Below are 14,719 nucleotides of genomic sequence, written 5' to 3'. Positions count from 1 at the left end.
AATGTGATATAAAATTGATGAGATTAAGTGAAACCCTGAGTTAATTTGGAAGTGTCAAAGTGAACTCACTTTAAAACTATAATATATGCTTTCTTTATGCAACGAAAAACCTCAAAACAGTGACTAACCTAAAATACAAAAAAAAACACCCATGGTATGTAGACTGTGAGCAGACTCCCAGTCTGGTGCCGAAAGTATAAAAGATGTTATCAAATCTGAAGGAGGTAAGTTATCAAAGGCCACCTAGGTCTAGTCTAGATCTAACTAACAATTTACAGAAAGTATCAGTTGAACCACAAAGTTGCCACTTTATACATCAAAAACAAATGAATATTAATGATTTCCAACAATTACAGCTAATAGAAGCACTAGAAACTCACTAAACTACACTACAGGAATGTAAGCATTAAAATATAGACTGTGGATAAATCTACAGAACAGTTCAATTTCTGTTAAAAAAAAGGGGGGGGAGGGAACCTATAGAACAAAGAAGAAAGGATGTAGAATACGTCCAATAATTACAATATATAGACCTTATTAATGTTCAAATGAATACACCCTTCAAATTCAAGAAATGTGAACTCTGATTGGATACTAATTATGTTAAGGAATTAATCTTACTTTCAAGGTGTGATAATGAATCTCAAATTTTTTTCCTAACAGTCTTATCTGTTAGAGATAGATACTAAAAGTTCTACAAGAAATTATTTGCTTCAGAATAAGGGGTGGGAGATATTGTAGTAGATAAAACATACATGAAACAGGATGGGTATCAAATACATCAGGTTTATTGGACTGTCTCCTTTTGTATATCTTCAAAACTCCTTGTCCTAAGTATCTTTACTTCTTTTTAAAGTAAGAAAAAAAAAAAAAAAAAAAGAATGGTTTGGGGTTTTGTTCACCTTCCTACAGAGAAGAAAGGCTGGTAAAATTTCCAGGATTTGAATTTTTGGAAATCAAGTAAGAAAGGAAACAACAGTTTATTGATTGTTCATAATAAGCCAGAAACTATACTCAAAATTTGCATGTGTTAATTCAAAGTAAGTATATTATTTCAATTTTATATTAAGCTATATTTATATTATGTTTATAAAATAAATTATGCATTAAGAAATAAGATGACTGAATTAGATTTGAATACTAAGCACTGCGGCTCTTTTCAATGTAAAATAATCTGACCCAATGTGTATATAATTCTGATGACCCCAGAACCCAGTGGGAGGTTAACTTCCACAGGGTCCAGGAGATGGGCTGGGGTAGAGGAGGCACAAAATAAAAACACTTTAATCAGAAATTGGTGGGCATGATGAAGTAACAATTGGTTTTCCCTACTCACCATTCAGCTATGGAATTACTAGATCATTCTAGGTACATATATGAATGAAAAGTTACTGAGCACCTAACATTTATCTGTCTATCTCTCTATCCACCCACATACACACTCCTTATTTAAAATATTAAATAATCTTAACCTCGCTACCAAATAACATTTTTGTCTCCTGCTAATTTGTTGCATAATCACAGGATTAGAAAGTATGAGAATTTGGCTCCTTATTTTCAATAAGTCATAGATATCCCATCTGTACAATAGGAAAAAAGTATTTATTGGCTCTAGTAGGCCTGTGAAGATTAATGTCTCTACTGCCTCCAAGACTCCTGGCATGAAGTATCATATCCCACGTACCCTAGCAGAGTGTTTATAATTAACAGAATTAATAGCCCTGGCTCTCATTTATGAGCTGGGGACTCTCAAGTTACTTTCACTCTCTGGGACTTAGTTCCTCCATCTATAAAGTAACTACCTCACAAATTTGTTTGAAAGGCTTCAATGATAAAGTAGTCAGTCTCTGGCAAACATGCTCAGTGATGGTGTTACTTCCTTTATAGGTTTTCAATAATAATTTTATAATATTGTTATTATATTTTATATGGAGTTTCATGTTCTGCTTTTTTTCAATTAACAGCAGAGCAGTAACATTTACCATGCTATTTACCATGCTATTAAGAACACTGCATAAACATCCTTTCAATGGAAGAAGAGCAATGTTCACAGGTGGTCATGGAAGCAGGAAGACCATTATCTGATGAAGAGACATCTCCCATGCATTTTCATGAGCAAGATTTCTTGGGTGGTAGGTGGTGCCCAGTTCATCATTTTGTCAAATGTATTTTGAAGGCTTCAAGTTGTCAGGCACCGGCAAATGCTTATATTAATTTTGTGCCACTTAATTTTACTAAATGCAGTGTACCCTTTCTGTGTGCGTCTGAGTACATGGAAAAGCTTTTGTCTCCTTGAACATTATTGCCCATCAAGAAGGGAGTTTCATTTTTGGCTATTTTTTTTTACAAGGGCAGATATGCTCCTGAGTGACAGTTAAATTTGTTGAAGGTATTAAATTGCTAATGCTAATGCATTTTACAATCTTCTGAACTGATTTAATATATTAGACTGCCACTCAAAGTTGTAATAAACAATACTGCACTCTTAGTTGGAAATCATTCTGTCAGATCTGGAGGCTTTCAAAAATGCCCACCTATGTTCAGAGTTTACAAACACATTTTTATTTCTCTGTGGGCTGCCCCACAAACCAATGACATAAAGACTTCAATTTGCATCTCTTGTCGCACAGTTTGGAACCAGCACAGAGCCATAATAAACACCTGGCTGGAAATCTCCAAGGCTGGGAAATAATTCTCCACTTAGGACGGTGAGGATGCTATTTCGCATAAGGAAAAAACATGTAAAACTTATTATCAGCTAACTTCATGTGCTTGTCACGACTTCATATCTATTTTCCAAATTTTAACAGAGTACAATAGGCATACAGAGGCAAAAAAAAAATTGTGTGTGTGTGTGTGTGTGCGCGCGCGCACCTGGCTAACTTCAAAAACCTTCATATATATAGGAAGATATAATTGAAACAAAGAGATGTATGTATTGTTTTTTCCTTAAGGACATATCCTTGGCAGTCAAGATGAAGTGTTTGAATCAGCTTAGGTTAGGAATAGTAATAATAACATCCCAGTAGAACATTGCATTTTAAAATTTTCAACGTGTTTTATGTATCCTATTTCATTTGATTTTCACAATGAACCTGGGAAAGTAGAAAGGGGGAATATTATTCCCTTTAACCAATAAGAAAACTAAGAATTCTAGTTGGGGGTAAAAAACAGCACATCCAGACTTACATAGGCATATCATCAGTACTGTCAAGATTGACTCAAATACCCTTCCTTACAGTTAAAACTCCCTTTAGTTTTCAACTAAAAAAAAAAAAATCTTATTAGCATTTTTCATTGCTATTGAGGGTAAGCATATTATCATGTACTTATTTTTATTTTTTCTGTGATTTTTTTAGCTTGAGATTTAATTGACAAAACTAACATATTTAATGTGCACAACATGATGATTTACTCTAAATATACATTGTGAAAGGATTCCCCCCATCAAGTTAGCACAGTCACAGAAACAGAGTAGAAAAGTGGTCTCCAGGTGCTGGGAAGTAGGGTAAATAGGGACAGGATGGTAAAAGTGTACAGACTTTCAGTTATAAAATAAGGTCTGAGGAGCTAGCGCATACCATGGTGACTATGGTTCTTAACACTGCATTGTAGAACTTCAATCTGCTGACAGAGGAGAACTTAAGTATTTTCAAATACACAGAAAAAGTTCTGACTTCTTATCACTGTACCACCATGAGTGCCTTTCTGAGAAGAAAAATAAAACTTTCTTATATTAATCTGGTTGAAAACATTTATAAAAATGGGTAAATTGGAAATGTGTTTTGGATAATGTACATCAAAACAGGCTTTAGTAAGCAAAGTAATAGTTCCAAAAATGACTACAAAAAATGGAGCTGAAGACAGAAAGTAGACAATGGCCCTGTATCTGATGTTTCAGGGTTTAAGTATTATGAAGAAAAATAGAGTCAAAAGATATAGCTGGGAGAAAGGTACCATGTTTGAATAGAAAGGGTTGACTTCTCTCTGAGAAAAAAAAATGTTGAACGGAAATAACAATAGCGTGAGAGAGCCAGCAGGGTGAACGCTGGGAATAAAAACATTCTAAGTAGCTCAGAGGTGACTGGTAAGGAATCTTACTGTTCTTCTCATTTATTAATTTTCTTCAGTGCCTGCTTTGTCAAAAAGCAAGCAAGCAGCAAGAAAGAGTCAAAATCAGACACCACATACTATAATTTTGAAACTAACAGCAACTATCCTGAATGCAGCCAAGTCTCCATTTTATTTACTATCCTGTTTCGTCCAATCCCTAATTCATGAAAATGCTCATCTTCCACTGGAAAGGTGCTCTTGGTGCAGAGGGGTTCACCAGGAAAGGCCAGCAGGCTGCCTTCCAACAGCCTTCACTGGGATTGCATTCAATTCCACAGCTCAGGGTCCAATCTCATCTTGCAAGCTCAGCAATGCTTTTTTCAATTCAAAGAAAGTGTGTGTGTGTGTGTGTGTGTGTGTGTGTGTGTGTGCGCGCGCGCGTGTGCTCATGCACACTGAGGAGCCACAAGTGGTGGAACAGCAGCTGAGAGTTCTCACACTTAAACAACGGGTGGGTAAAATCACAAAGACAATGTATTCACCATGAGAAAATGAATCATCCATTGCAATAGCATGTTCTTAAATACAGCCATGCAATTCTTTCCTACAAAATACTTGACACTTAGTAGGAGCTTAATTAATTTCTGGTTGAGTTCTAGGTCCCTGTTGAAGGACAGACCATATAATCAGCCACCTGAATGATAACCACAAGGATACACTGTAAGTATGATTCAGAGCAAAGGGTCTTTGTTTGTAGGAGGTAGAGCTTCAGTAGATTGATTCATCAACAATCCCAACCAACTGTAATTTATGTTTTTAAGCCAAGAGTTAATTTTTCCTCTATGTTTGCTGGAGCTTGACCAGATTGTGTCAAACAATACTAACTAACTGCCTTTCTACTTGCTCTTCTTTTCCCAAGATCCCACTGCTGACCAAATCATTTTAGAACCTCCATATCCTCTCTCTAGATATGTTAATAGTTTTTGTCAAATCTCTCTCAGAGCCAACAGCCACACAGCCTTTGAAAGGGGATTTAGCATATCTCTGATTTAATGAATTCTGTGCTGATAGAGGCCCCATCTATCTTTGTTCCTTTCTTTTCTAACAGAAGGTTATAGCAAAGCTTGCAAAAAAAAAAAATCCTCATATAGACTGGAAATAACTTACCTCAAGGCCACCATTCTCTCTCCTACAATCCTGCTAATGGAAACACAACTAGTCATTTACTAAATAGGCCAGAAAAATCTAAAATATTCTCAAAAAGGCTTTCTTACTCCCTCATAGGAGGGCCTTTCCTTGAAATGTACAGCTCTCTTGAAATAATTTGTTTAAAAATACTGTCAGAGTGAGGGATATCAGCAAGATGACAGCACAGAAAGTCCCAGCCCTCCTCCGTGACAAAAACACTGATTTCACCATGATATATGAGCCAAAATATCTTACCAAGTCCAAAAAACAATGAAGAAGTTGTAGTATCCCAGAAGAACACAACCCTGAGAACAACCACACCGAACCAGTCAGAACAACTGCAATTCACCCGCCTCAGGCCCTCGCATGAGCCCCTACAGCTCGGGGCTGGGACAGACTGCCTCAGCCTGGGGCTTCTCCCTGAGGGGAGAGACAGGGCAGCCCGCATCCAGCACACCTGGACTTTTGAGGGGCTACCAAAGGGCCACTTGGGATACTGAGGGGAAGCGGAGCATACCTGGGTTAAGCTGATCACAAAGGAAAAGGGAAGGCAGTTTACTTTCACTGGCATGGCTCTGTGAGACTGAGAATAAGTGTTCAACCCAGAGACCTCTTCTCCAGGAGGGAGAGACAAGAATAAAATATGCATGCAACATCTAGGACTTTCATGTTGCACCCCAGTGCTCTAACCTAAGGATACAGGGTAGGTGGCTTACTGCGGCCAACGTGGCTCTCCGAGACTGGGAGAATGCACACAACCCCAATACTTCTCCCCTAGGAGGAATAAAGAAGACTGTGCATGTCCACAGAAAATTTTGAGAAGCACTAAGAATCTGTAACTAGGCTGATTGGTAAAACCATCTCCTGTTAAAGCCAGTGTGTGAAGAGTGGGAAAGGTGAAATTTCCTTCAAATGCACAGGCATTAATGTAAAGCTACAAGAAACATAAATAGTCAGGGAAATAAGACAAAACCAAGGAAACAAATCTATAGTAACTGACCCTAAATAAATGTAGGTTTATGAACTGCCTAAGAATTCAAAAAAAAATCATCTTTAAAAAGCTCAGTGAGACACAAGAGAACTCAAACAACTTAATGAAATCAGGAAGATGATATATGAATAAAATTAGAATATCAACAAAAACAAACACCATAAAACAGAATTTATATACAATATGTACTGTATATAATGAAATATACAGCAATGGAACTAATGAAATCAATAGTAAGCATCAAAAACAGACTTGATCAACCAGAAAGGACCCAGAAAACTTGAAGAGAGATCATCTGAAATTTTTCTATCAGAGAAACAAAAAGAGAAAAATGCATAAAATGAAGAAAGCCTGAGGGATTTATGAGACATCATCAAGAAAAAAAATACAGTAGCTCCCCCTAACCTTACTGATGGGAAGAACATTCCAAGACACCCAGTGGATGCCTGAAACCACATATGGTATCATCCATATATATGGTATGGTTTTTCTTATACCTATGGTAAAGTTTAACTTACCAATTAGGCACAGTAAGAGATTAACAACCAATAATATAAATTATAATACACTAAGATAAAAGTTATATGAATGTCATTTCTCTCTTCCTCAAAGTATCTTACTGTACTGTACTCACCCTTCCTGTGATGATGTGAGATGATAAAATGCCTACAAGATGAGATGAAGTGAGGTGAATGACATAGGTATTGCAATGTCATGTTAAGCTACTACTGACCTTCTGACAGTATGTCAAAGAGGATCATCTGCTTCTGGATAATGGTTGACTTTGAGTAACTGAAAGAGTGGATAGAGAGAGATTATAATATAATATAAGGGAGTGTCAGAAGAGAAAAACAAGACAAAGAGACAGAAAGGTTATTTGAGGAAATAGTGGCTGAAAACTTCCCAGAAGGTAACGAAGAAATAAACATCTAGAATCACAAAACATACAGGATTCCAAAGAGGATATGAACAAAACAAAGCAAGGGGAACATGGGTGGCTCAATCATTTGAATACCTGACTTCGGCTCAGGTCATCATCTCACAGTTCCTCAGTTCAAGCCCCCATCGGGTTCCCTGCTGTCAGTGCAGAGCCCATTTTGGATCCTCTGTCCCCCTCTCTCTGCCCCTCCTCCACTTATGCTCTCTCTCTCTCAAAAATGAAAAAAAAACATTAAAAAAACCCAAAAATCTATAGTGCAATGCATTAGCAAATTGTCACAAGTCAGGCAAAGAGAATTTTTTAAAGCAACAAGATAAAAGTGACTCATCAAATAAAAGGAAAGCCTCATAAGATTATCATATTTTTAAGCAGAAAGCTTGAAGGCAAGAAGGGAGTGGGATGATGTATTCAAAGCACTGAAAGGAACAAAGAAACAAAAGTCAACCAAAAATAATACGCCTGGCTAGGCTGTCCTTCAATACTGAATGAAAAATAAAGAATTTGCAGACAGGGGCATCTGCGTGGCTCAGTTAGTTAAATGCCTGACTCAGTTTCAGCTCAGATTATGATCTCATGATTCTTGAGTTCCAGCCCCACATCAGGCTCCATGCTGATAATACAGAGTCTGCTTGGGATTCTCTCTCTCCCTCTCCCTGCCCTTCCCCTGCTCATGCTTGTGCTCTCTCTTTCTCAAACTAAATATTGAAAAGAAAATAATTAATTTCCCAGAAAAATAAAAGCTATGGTACTTTATCACCATTAGAGCTGCCTTACAAGAAATGCTAAAGAGAGTTCTCAAGTTGAAAGAAAAGATGACCAATAGCAAGACTAAAACATAGAGAAGTTCAAAACTCACCAGTAAGGTAAGTATATGGACAAATACAGAGTACTATAATATTGTAATGGTGGTGTAAAGTCACTTTTCTTTTTTAATTTGAGATAGAGTGCTAGCTGGGGAGAGGGGAAGGGGGGATGAGAGAGAATCTTAAGTAGGCTCCACACTCAGCTTAGAATGGAGTCTAACACAGGGCTTGATCCCACAACCCTGGGACCATGACCTGAACCAAAATCAAGAGTTGGATGCTCAACCGACTGAACCACCCAGGTGTCCCTGAAAATCACTTTTGATTTTAATATAAATGTTAACAAAAGCATCAAGAATTACTTTAATTACAAAAACAATTTTAATGGATACCCCATATAAAAAAATGAATTGTGAGATTAATAACATAAGGGGGAGGGAAAAGTAAAAGTGCAGAGTTTTTTATGTGATTGAAGTTAAGTTGTTATCAGCTTAAAACTGAATATTGTTACTGTAAGATATTTTTATGTAAGCCCCATGACAATCACAAAGAAGTTACTTATAGAAAATAAACAAGAAAACTAGAAAGGAATCAAAGCATATCATTATGAAAAAAGTCAATGAAACACAAAGACAAGAAGGTAGGAAAGTAATAACAAAAGAACTGTTACAGAAAACAATGAACAAATTGGCAGTAATAAGCCCTTCCCTATCAATAACTGCTGCAAACATAAATGTATTAAACAACCCAATCAAAAGACACAGAATGGTTGAATGTATTAAAAAAAAAAAGGCCAAAAAAAAAAAAGGCAAAAAAGCTAAGACCTAACAATATGCTGTCTACAACACACTCCTTTTAGGTTTAAGGAAACATACAGGCTGAAAGTGAGGCAATGAGAAAAGATATTCCATGCAAATTTTTAGCAAAATGAGCAGGGGTGACTATATTTCTATCATACAAAATAGACATTAAGTCAAAAACTATCTCCAAGACAAGCAAAAACCTTCTATAATGATAAAACGAACAATTCATCAGAAGAGTCTAACAATTATATATTCACCCAACATCAGAGGATCTAAATATATAAATCTAACATTGACAGAACTGAAAGGAGAGATAGACAGCAATACAGTATTAGTAGGAGACTTCAATATTACACTTTCACTAACAGATAGAACATCCGGACAGAAAATCAATAAAGAAACAAAGACGAACAACACTACACACCAGATGGACTGAACAGACACATATAAAACATTGCACCCAACAGCAGCGGTTTTTCTAGTTCCTTGGGGTTTAAAATTAGGTTGTTTATTTAGGATCTCTTTTTTCTTAATGTAGACATTTATCACTGTAAACTTCTATCTTAGAACTGCTTTTGTTGTATCCCGTAAGTTTTGGTATGGTTTCCATTTTCATTTGTCTCAAGCTACTCTCTTATTTTCTCTGACTCATTGGTTTTTCAGGAGTGTGTTGCTTAATTTCCACTTATGTATGAATTTTCCAAGTTTCCTCCCAGTACTGATTTCTAGTTTCATACCATTGTGGTCGAAAAAAGATACTTGTGATTTAAATCTTTAAAGAGACTGGGATCTTAAAAATCAGAAATGAAAAAGGAGACATTACAAGTGAGGCCATAGAAATAAGAAGGATTATAAAAGATTACTCTATAAAAAAGCAATTATATGCCAACAAACTAGATAACCAAGGAGAAATGGATAAATACCTACAAGCATACAACCTATCAAAAATGAATCATAAACCAACAGAAAATCCTAACAGGCCAATAGCAAATAAGTGGACTGAATCAGTAATCAAAGATTTCCCAACAAAGAAATCCCCAGACCAGATGCCCTCACTGGTGAATTCTACCCAACATTTAAAGAATTAATGCCAATCCTTTTAAAATTCTCCAACAACAAAAATAGTGAACACTTCCAAACACACCTTATGAGGCCACAATTACCTTGATACCAAAGCCAGGCAGGGATACTACAAGAAGAGGAAACTACAGGCCAATGTCCCTGATAAACATAAATGCAAAGACCCTCAAGAAATACTAGCAAACCAAATTCACCACATTTAAAAGCTCATACACCATGACCGACTGGGATTTATCCTTGGTTTGCAAAGACAGTTCCACATACACAAATCAATTAATGTGATACACCACATTAACAGAATATAGGGTAAAAAAAACACATGATTGACAGAGGTTCTGGGAAGACGGCAGAAGAGCAAACAGTGGGAATCTGAGTCCCCACTAGGATAACTACTACACTAGCACAATCTGTCTCGTGTTAACTATTTCAAAACTGTAGAGTCAATTGAAGGCCTAAAACTTCCAGGGGAAGGCTTGGATCAGTCAAGTTGAGGTTAATTTTGGTCAAAATCAACTTTTATCATAGTCAACTACCCAGCCCCATAGCAGACAGTTTTGCAATGTGTTCCTTATGTGCTGTGTGCACAACTTGCAGGAATCAGGGTGGGCAAAAAGGATCCTGTCCTCCAAATACTGGGGATCTGTACCGTTCTTGTTGTTTGCTGTTTTAGTCTTAGAGGTGCAAAGAGGCCATTGTTGATGTACCTACCCTGATATAAGCCACAAATTTCTGACTGAAGTGACTCCCAAGGGACACAGAAATCCAAATTCATTTTTTTTCTTTTTCCACTTTGGGACTCAGGCACTAAAGACTATTACACTCGGGGCACCTGGGTGGCTCAGTCAGGTAAGCATCCAACTTTGGCTCAGGTCATGATCTCATGGGTTCCTGACTTCAAGCCCAGCATTGGGCTCTGCACTGACAATGCAGAGCCTGCTTGGGATTCTCTCTCTCTCTCTCTCTGCCCCTGTCCTCATATTCTTCCAAAATAAAGAAAGAAATAAAGTTAAAAAAACAAATAAAAGACTAGTATGCTCAAAACCAACTGAAATACACAGAGAAAACCAGAAAGTAACTTCACATATCCAGGAAAAGGTGCAAGCTCAGGAAACACCTGAGAAAATCTCAAGTTTACTCCTCAAGCTGATCTGTGGCACAGAGATAGCATGAAACAATAGAAGAAAAAAAAAAGATTAATAAGCAAAATAAACAAACAAACAAACAAAAACAGTAACAAAACCCAGCAAACCCTAGGGAAGGAGCAGAATCTTTTTTCCAGATTACCATATTAGATTCAAATGTGATTTTCAATAAAAACCACAAGCCATATATAGAAACAATAAAGTATGGTCCATTAAAGGGGGGGGGGGGGGAATCACCAGAAACTATCCCTGGAAAAGGCTTGATGACAGATTTACAGATAAAGACTTTAACCAACATTCTTAAAGATGCTGTAAGAATTAAAAGAAAATTTAGAATAACTTAAGTTAATGATGTATGAACAAACTGGAACTATCAATCGAGAGACAAAATTTTTTTAAAAAAATGGGAAGCTGTTAAGTACAGTAACTAAAATAAAATATTCAATAGAGACTTCAAAGGCAGAATTAACAGAACAAAGAATTAGCAAATTTGAAGATAGGAAAATGGAAACTGAATAAAGTGAACTGGGACTGAGGGACCTGTGAGGCAACATCAAGTAGACAAACATATGCATTTTGGGATTCCCAAAGGGAGAGGAGAGAAAGGGACAAAGAAAATATTTGAAGAAATAATGACCAAAACCTCCCACATTGAAAAAAAAATCAATATAAACATCCAAGAAGTTCAACAAACTCTCAATAAGAGGTACTGTAAGACAACCACATTGAGATACACTAAAATCAAACATTAAAAAACCAAATACCAAGAGAAAATCTTAAAAGCAGCACAAGAGAAATGACTCATGACATACAAGGTTTTCAGTAAGATTATCAGCAGATTCCTCATCAATAGGTATAGAGTCCAGGTTTTTCTTCAGAAACTTTGGTTGACATATTCAAAGCACTAAAAGAAAAAAAAAACAAGCAAAACAAAACAAGAAAGTGTCTACCAAGAATTCTATAGCCAAAAGAGAAATTAAGAAAACAATGCCATTTATAACTGCATCAAAAAGAATACAATACTTAGGGATAAATTTAACCAAGGAGGTGAAAGACTTGTATGCTGAAATCTTTAAGACACTGATGAATAGGGTGCCTTGGTGGGTCAGTTGGTTGAGCATCTGACTCTTGAATTCGGCTCAGGTCATGATCCCAGGGTCATGGGATCAACCCTTGTGTCAATGCCCCTCACTCCATGCTTTGTATGGAGCCTGCTTGAGACTTTCTCTCTCTCCCCCTCTAAGAAATACTGTTACAGGAAACAAAGTTGGATGAAAGTTACAATTCTCTGAATAACAGACAGGTTTAAGAAATTATGCTCAGCAAAAATTTAAAACATGGGCTCTGCCATCAAAAATATGCCTGATGGTAGAGGTGAAATAGTTACATACTATAAGCACTTAAACACTAAGCAAAACGGCTAATAGTTCCCCATTGTTCTGACAGTCACCTTCAAATTTCTTGGCAAATTCAGCAAGCTTCAAATTCAGCAAATATTTATTGAGTAACTTTTATGCTCCAAGCATTGTCCTAGTTCTTAGGGATACAAGGGTAATGAAAACAGTTTTCTGTCACCTGTTCCTTGAGTATTTCTACTACCTTGTCTTGCCGTCATTCCCCTCCAAGTGTCTTCAGCTGTACTGAACAATTAGAGTGTGCATATTCACCCAGCTATTCCAAAGTCAGATAATGTGTAAACATTCTCTTCTCTGTAGAATGTCCTTTTTGTCTCATCTGCCTGGCAAACACTTGCTCTTTCTTCAAGTCACAAGGCTTCTGACTCACCCAATATTATTGCCATTGTTTTATCTCCTCTTATATAGTATGCACCACTATTACAATATCCATTGCCCTATAGCATAATTATTTGTCAATTTGTCTGACTCTTCTTAGATCCTTGAAGATTTGAGGTCAAAGACAATACCATCCTCATGTCTGAATCTTCAGCTTCTTATTCACTGCCTAACATTCAATACCTGCTGAGCAAATCTCAGCTGAAAGAATTAATGTGCTATGTTAAAACTAAATGCTGTAAAAATTAATGTAAGGAAAGATTCACAGTTGGATGGGGTCTGCGGTGTGCTGGTAAACGTATAACTGGATCTCCAGAAACCTAAAGAATCATGATTTACATTTGCTAATGTTCATGCTGTAAATCTCCCACTTTATCTGACTTTAATGCAATGTCCCAGCACATGGAGCAGGGAAGCTGTAACACATCACTGTGTAATATTTCTACCATTCTCAAATAATATTCATAAATAAACTGCAGAGCATTGGTTATAACCTATAGTAAAATAATTAGAAGTAATGATTTTTCAGTATCTATTACAGTTAATTAACTTATATTAAACACTAAAGTGTTTATATAGTTATTTTAAAATAATGGCTCCATTTAACAATTGGCTAGCAAAATTCCTCAGAATTTTACCATTGGTTCTTATCAGCTGGTTTGAGCTGGCACCAGCTCACCACCAAATGAGACATTGTAAGAGCAGCGGGTAAAGTAGTAAGGAAATTTTATAGAGGAGGTGGAACTTATTTAATCCATTCATTATGAAGCAATTATTTCAATAAGACAATTAAGTTGGGTGGAAAATATATGATCCATAAGGATACTGATTTTTGTATATTTAATTCACTGGTTTATCCCCGGTGTCAAGCTAAGTGCTCGACACTTAATGCTCATTAAGTATTTGTTAAATGAATGAATGTTTAATACAAACCACATTTTATGGGGCCCTTATATAAGATGCTCAGTCAACTTGTAGAGACCTCCATTGATGAGATCTAAATGAAAGAGCAATAAATGAATTTAATTGAAATCCATTCACAGTTTTCACATGCTTTCTGTACTTAAAAACGAAGAAGAGGCAGAATCAAGTATTGTCCAACCAGAGACGTCTGTCACCTGAAGGCCGTGGGGAGCCACTCTTCTCATAGGGTGGCGTGCAAAGACAAGAAGGGCTGGTCTTACTCCATTTGCAAGCAGCTCAAGTGGCAAGAGAAACCATGTACTTTACAGTTCTTTATTATGTGAAGGAAGTAATCCACTGTTTAAGCTAATTACTCTAGGTTGAATTTTTGTTACTTGCACTATCTTTTCCAACTAACCTATTAGCCCGACCTGGCAGAGAGACGTTTTTCCTGAGCAAGTGCAGAGGAGGAAAAGGTAAAATTGACAGAACTGGCCTGCAGCCCATGAGCAAAATACCTGGGACTTCTGAGCAAAACACAAACTTCTCTTTCTTCCTGGCTCAGGGCCACTTTATCATGCAAGAGAAGGTAGGTAACGCAGTGCACACGAGGAGCAGAGTACAAGAGACACATAAATAAGCTGCCTACAATAATGGAAGAATGGCACTGCAGATATTTGACATTCCCTGCACAGTTTGGGAAACTGATAAAATCATAATTGTAAAAAAAAAAGCCAGGCCGTATTGCCAATCCAGGGCTGCTTCTCGCATACAGTCTGGCACATATGTCTTACTGCTCAGCACAAGGAGCAGAAGGAATGAACAAAAAGAAAAGAGCAATTTCCCCACCGTAAATTGGAAAGTCTGCCAACCAGCTAAGTGATCTGCCATCAATCAGTGTTAAATTCTCCTTAGCTGCAGAAAATTCAAGGGCTAACTATTACTGAGAGATTTCACACAGTGACTAATGGTATATGACAAACACATTTAAAATCTGCATAGACCAGCACCAGTTTAAACTGT

This window comes from Lynx rufus, unplaced genomic scaffold, assembly GCF_022079265.1.
Source record: "Lynx rufus isolate CCGP_SWC_20201006 ecotype Redwood Valley unplaced genomic scaffold, mLynRuf1.p SCAF_16, whole genome shotgun sequence".
NCBI classification, from domain to species: domain Eukaryota; kingdom Metazoa; phylum Chordata; class Mammalia; order Carnivora; family Felidae; genus Lynx; species Lynx rufus.
The sequence above is the reverse complement of the archived record's forward strand: the minus strand, read 5'-3'. Positions refer to the sequence as shown.